The following is a 6,250-nucleotide window of genomic DNA, read 5'->3' on the forward strand; positions in this document are numbered from 1 at the left end:
AAACCTTTATATTGTGAAAGATTACACAAATCACAATAGTCTATTAGAGCTGTGTATGATTTATCTAATGGCTTGGAAAACCATTATTCACTGGAACAGCAACGTATGACATTATGACAGAAGAAACAAATAGCAGTGCAAAGAGAAACAAAGACACGCGATAAACTACGTTTGGGAAAGTTTTCACAAATCGAGTTTGACCTAAAAACAATGTTTTTGTATTCGAGCAGTCTCCGTGTTTATTGGTAATAGACGTTAAATATAAAGAACGCCTATTTTTCACATTCCTTATAGCGGACTTACCAAGGGGTTTACGGACAAGAGCTTTGCTGTGAAAACATTCACAAATCGAGCTGGTGAAATTGACACCAGGTAAGTGTCCAACTTTTGGAGCTGTAGGTATAAAATTGAGAGTCGCAACGAAAAAAAACCTGATTTCGGCTAGGAGGACAGCGTCACCTGAATTCACAAATCATGGAGAACGACACTTGGTTTTATTTTCATGTCTATGACAGCGCACTGCGTATTTATAGCCAAAAGAAATCTGAATATCAAACCGCAAAAGAATTCTTTTGTTGTAGCTAATAAATAGTAAATAGATAAAAATCTGAATATCAAACCGCAAACTATCTTTACTGCGGTGAAGTACCGGAAGGACTTGAAAATATCCAAAGATAACTGCTTTGTCATATTGTCTGCTTTTAAAAAGAAGTCACGTGAAATTATTTATTTGTGTGTGCGTGTGTACAGTATACTGAGCATTTCTACTTCTGTACGTTGTAACAGGCCTGTTGAAACAAAAGTATCGTTGAAACTGAATAGTTTTAATCGGTTACAAAGTATACTACAAAAACTACACTTATTATACCACACATTTCATATTTCTGTGGTGATCATGATTAAAAAGACTATTCTGGACTAAATACAAGTTCTGTTGACAACATTTGTCTGCTGTTGATTAGCATAGAACATAATTTGTTCTCACAGTTAAAAAGCTGTGATTAAATAGGTTGTTACCATTAGTTGTGGAAACTTTTCACTCAAATAAATGTTTGGTTAGGTACTTGGACTTTGTAAAATCTTTATAAGAGTATTCATACTTTTATTTTTTCAACTTTTATACACCTGTTTGTTCACTGTGTATGCCTGGAATGGAAATAAATCAAACTGACACTAAATGTATTCAAATGAAATAAAACTATAAAGTAAATATGCAAAAGAAAAAGTGTCCTTTTAGGTAGACTAGATTGTCTATCCATTTTCCTATCACTGTTTACTGGAATTCTGACAGAAGATGTTTGACAAATAATATGTTTTCTTGGCAAAACAGCCCTTTTTACAGGATAGAGGCTGAGAATCTGTTCATCTTTGAAATGGCGGAATCTGCAGCGTGTCAGTATGAGGATCAGTTCATCTGTTCAGTCTGTTTGGATCGGCTGAAGGAGCCGGTGACGATTCCCTGTGGACACAGTTACTGTATGAGCTGCATTACTGACTGCTGGGGCCAGAAGGAGCAGGGGCCGCCGTACCGCTGTCCCCAATGCAGAGAGAGCTTCAGTCAGAGACCTCTACTGAAGAAGAACACTCTGATAGCTGAGATGATGGAGACGCTGCAGAAGACGTCTCTACAAACGGCTGCTGTGGAGTGTGATGTTTGCACTACTGAGAAGAACAGAGCTGTAAAGTCCTGTCTGCAGTGCTTGGCCTCCTTCTGTCAAACTCACCTGCAGCCTCACTATCAATCTCCTGCGTTTATGAAGCACAAACTAGTCGAAGCCTCCAGAAACATTCAGGAGAACATCTGCCTCAGTCATGGGAAACTTCTGGAGATTTACTGTCAGGATTTGGAAGGATTTACTAAAAAGAGCTGAGTCACGACAATGATCTGCGTGATCACAATTTTCTGTCTCCAACAGAGTTCAGCACAAGAGGCCGTGGAGAACATTGAGAAGGTGTTCACTGAGCTCATCTGCTCTCTGGAGAAGAAACGCTCTGAGATTAAAGAGCAGATCAGAGCTCAGGAGAAGACTGAGATAGATCGAGCAGAGGAACTTCACAAACACCTGGATCGAGAGCTGACAGAACTCAGAAAAAGACAAACAGAGATTGAGAAACTTCTGATTACTGATGATCAGGTCAATTGTCTGAAGGTAATGATGCAGAAATGTTGAGAATCTAAAAATGAAGCACTAATGCTTGTTTCATGTTTTGGAAAAGATTAGTTGTGCTTCACAAATTAAGTCTGAATTATTTGTCTCATTTCAGAGCTGTCAGTCTGCGTGTGTTTTACCCACATTTGAAGACGTTCCCAGCTTCACACAACACACTCATCTGTCTTTTGAAGACATTTCAATCTCAGCATTCAGAGAGGTTTTGGAGGACGTCTGCCAACAGCAATCAGCCAGAATATCTCAAGAAGGTTTGAATGTTTAATATGTTGTATTGTCAGTCATGAATGAAATCCAGAAGTTTCTTACTAATTTTGGGGTGCTTGAGCATGTCACAGTTTCTCAAAAAATATGATGCATTTCGTAGAATTTGTTTTCTTTTAACAACCATTTGTAAGTTGAAGAAGTCGAATCTCTTAATCACCAGAAAAAAAACACCACAAAGACATGATTCCCTTGATCCCCTGAGCAGTTTACAACTATTAAAGGGATAGTTCACCCAAAAATGAAAATTCTGTCATTAATTACTCACCCTCATGTCGTTAAAATAATCCATGTGACATCAGTGGTTCAACCATAATGTTATAAAGCTACGAGAATATTTTGTGTGCAAATAAAACAAAAATAACGACTATTCAACAATTCGTCTCCTTCGCGTCACCCTATAGCGCCATTTTGGAGAGTATCACATACGTAAACAACGTATGCAACGTATGTACGTGGATACATTGTTTACATTCAGATCAAAGTGTAAACAACGTAAACAGTGTATCAGCGTACGGTGCTGCTGACACAGAACAGCATGCGTTGTTTACGTATGTGATACTCTCCAAAATGGCGCTATAGGGTGATGCGGAGGAGACAAATTGTTCAATAAAGTCATTATTTTTGTTTTCTTCACGCACAAAAAGTATTATCGTAGCTTCATAAAATTACGGTTGAACCTTTTCACATGGATTATTTTAATGATGTCCTTGCTACGTTTCTGAGCCTTGATCGTATAAGGATCATTGCTATCTATGGGAGGGTCAGAGAGCTCTCGGATTTCATCAAAAATACCTTAATTTGTGTCCAAAGATGAACGAAGGTCTTACAGGTTTGGAACGATATGAGGGTGAGTAATTAATGACAGAATTTTCATTTTTGGGTGAACTATCCCTTCAACTCAATTCTCAGCCCATCTTCATAAATTATTCTGAGTACATTATTTTATGCCTAATACTGATTTTAAAGTTAGAACTATGGGCAGTGACGAAAGAAAATGCAAAATGAGCCAGATGTTTTCTGTAACATCTACATCTGTGAGTGTTTTGCTACATTCAAACAGTGAAAATGACAGATTTTGAAAAACCTTATTTATTTATAAGCTTGTTTTCATATAAAGTTCTTTGACAATAAATGGACTATTTGAACATATTTTCCACTTCTTTGCATATTGTAAGCTAAATACATGAAACTTTTGACTGCTTTTGTTAAGTGCATTTTAAGAATCTTCTTTCTTGTTTTGTGAAAAAACTGGACATGATGGATTTATATATTTTATATATTTATATATACAGTAATTTATATTTTGGAACTCAGCATCATTAAATGAGGTATTAATAGGCCTTTTTAAAAGATGCATAGCTGTGTAATGAGAGGATTAAACCACCAAGTTAATCATAAGTTTGTTTCTTGCTGTCTCTTTAGTGTCGTGTGTTCATGTTGTAAAGCCTCAGGAGCCAAAGACTCCAGATGATTTTTTGCAGTGTAAGTAGAGCAAACAGCGGTTACAATGTGACCATTTTGGAAACAAAGTGAATTTTGTTCAATATTTGTTTTTGTCCATTCATCCTTCTCAGATTTCTGTCAACTTCACCTGGATCCAAACACTGCACACAAAAAACTCAAACTGTCAGAAGATAACAGGAAAATATCATATTCAGATGTAGTCCAGCAATATCCTGATCACCCAGAGAGATTTGATAAGTCTCCCTACATCATGTGTAGAGAGGGTTTGTACAGCCGCTGTTACTGGGAGGTTGAGTGCAGTGGGAACGACTGGGCTGTAGCAGTTTGTTACAAAGGATTTAGTCGTAAAGGAAACTGGTGCCTGTAATCTTGGCTTCAACAAAATATCCTGGAGATTGTCCCACAACTGTTTCATTCATGACAAGAAACAAGTCTCAATCCCTGCTCTCCCCTCCTCTAGAATAGGAGTGTATCTGGATCACAGAGCAGGAACTCTGTCCTTCTACAGCGTCTCTGACACAAAGGTGAAAAAAAGTGTTTCAGGCAGTCGTGCACCGGACGAGAAGCGCAGCGTCGCGTCGTGCCACATCTTTAAAATTCAAATACATTATTTTCTATGAGTGTAGGCACACCGGCGGCGCCGTTTGGCGTCTGTTCGCGGCGCCCAGCTACGTCGTGTTGTACTTGTAAGAATTGTTCTAGAATTTGAAGCTACAGCACAGCAGCTCTTCTTCTTGGTTTTCTCTGATGCACTAACTCTGCAGCAGCACTTCTTCTTCGTCTGATGCACTCACTCAACCAAGCGTTCTAACCACTACCTCGCCCCTCCCCGCCCCCCAACCATTCGAATTTCTGTAGGTGGGAATTCTTTGTAATGATATTCCAATGAGCCGCTTTGTGATATCACGAAGCCCGGAAAACAAACGCTGTAGTCCAAACGAGCCGTTCGTTGTAGTTCTTGAAAAGGGATTTTTAAAAAACGAAATATCTCCCTTTGGAGTGGACTTTGAGATTTGTAACTTTCTAGATCTTTTTAATGCCCAAACATACAAGAGTATGGGCATACAAGACTAAAAGAGAAAAAGCATAATAGGACCCCTTTAAATTAAATTCCATGTTGGAAAATGTTCTCCTGCATCTCTTTCGCTCCTTCTTGTCTCAGTGTGACAATGTGACATCAGGAGAGTATTTCCCAGCGGTTTTGTCCAATACTATATATAAAATAAGAGTCAGTGTCATATGGTAATAAGCATGGTACGTTTGCACAATTCCTTCAAAAATGGAAACTTTATGTTAGAAAATGGGACATGAGTGCAACAATACACCCTATAAAAACATTTTTGGAGTGAGTTTGCGTTTCCCAGAAACTGTAAAGTAAAATTACATGAAAATTAATACAGTAAGAGTCAGGGTCACTGTGAACAGGAATCAATGAAAGAATGAGCAAACCTATAAAGGAAAGAATTTTATGAGGGTTTGAAAATGGGACGTGATGTAAAAGTGCAAAGGTGCACATAGATGCTTGGGGTGAATTTGCCATTAATTTTCTCCCAAACTATACAGTAAAAATATTTGAAAATGAATACAGTAATAGTCAGGATCACTGTGAACAGGAATCAATTGAAAGAACGAGGAAACCTATAAAAGAAAGATTTGTATGAGTGTTTTAAAATGGGACGTGATGTACAGGTGCATCTCAATAGATTAGAATGTCGTGGAAAAGTTCATTTATTTCAGTAATTCAACTCAAATTGTGAAACTCGTGTATTAAATAAATTCAATGCACACAGACTGAAGTAGTTTAAGTCTTTGGTTCTTTTAATTGTGATGATTTTGGCTCACATTTAACAAAAACCCACCAATTCACTATCTCAACAAATTAGAATACTTCATAAGACCAGTAAAAAAAACATTTTTAGTGAATTGTTGGCCTTCTGGAAAGTATGTTCATTTACTGTACATGTACTCAATACTTGGTAGGGGCTCCTTTTGCTTTAATTACTGCCTCAATTCGGCATGGCATGGAGGTGATCAGTTTGTGGCACTGCTGAGGTGGTATGGAAGCCCAGGTTTCTTTGACAGTGACCTTCAGCTCATCTGCATTTTTTGGTCTCGTTTCTCATTTTCCTCTTGACAATACACCATAGATTCTCTATGGGGTTCAGGGCTGGTGAGTTTGCTGGCCAGTCAAGCACACCAACACCATGATCATTTAACCAACTTTTGGTGCTTTTGGCAGTGTGGGCAGGTGCCAAATCCTGCTGGAAAATGAAATCAGCATCTTCAAAAAGCTGGTCAGCAGAAGGAAGAATGAAGTGCTCCAAAATTTCTTGGTAAACGGGTGCAGTGAC

At 38.2% G+C, this 6,250-nt stretch overlaps 2 pseudogenes; both read left to right on the top strand.

Moving 5' to 3' along the window:
• The first annotated feature begins 609 nt into the window (after positions 1-609).
• Positions 610-5,066, top strand: LOC107665098 (E3 ubiquitin-protein ligase TRIM11-like; annotated as a pseudogene).
• LOC107665108 (NACHT, LRR and PYD domains-containing protein 3-like) overlaps positions 4,633-6,250 on the top strand; it is a 74,582-nt pseudogene continuing 72,964 nt past the window's right edge.

The sequence above is a fragment of the Sinocyclocheilus anshuiensis genome, unplaced genomic scaffold (assembly GCF_001515605.1).
Source record: "Sinocyclocheilus anshuiensis isolate Anshui unplaced genomic scaffold, SAMN03320099.WGS_v1.1 scaffold575, whole genome shotgun sequence".
NCBI lineage: Eukaryota > Metazoa > Chordata > Actinopteri > Cypriniformes > Cyprinidae > Sinocyclocheilus > Sinocyclocheilus anshuiensis.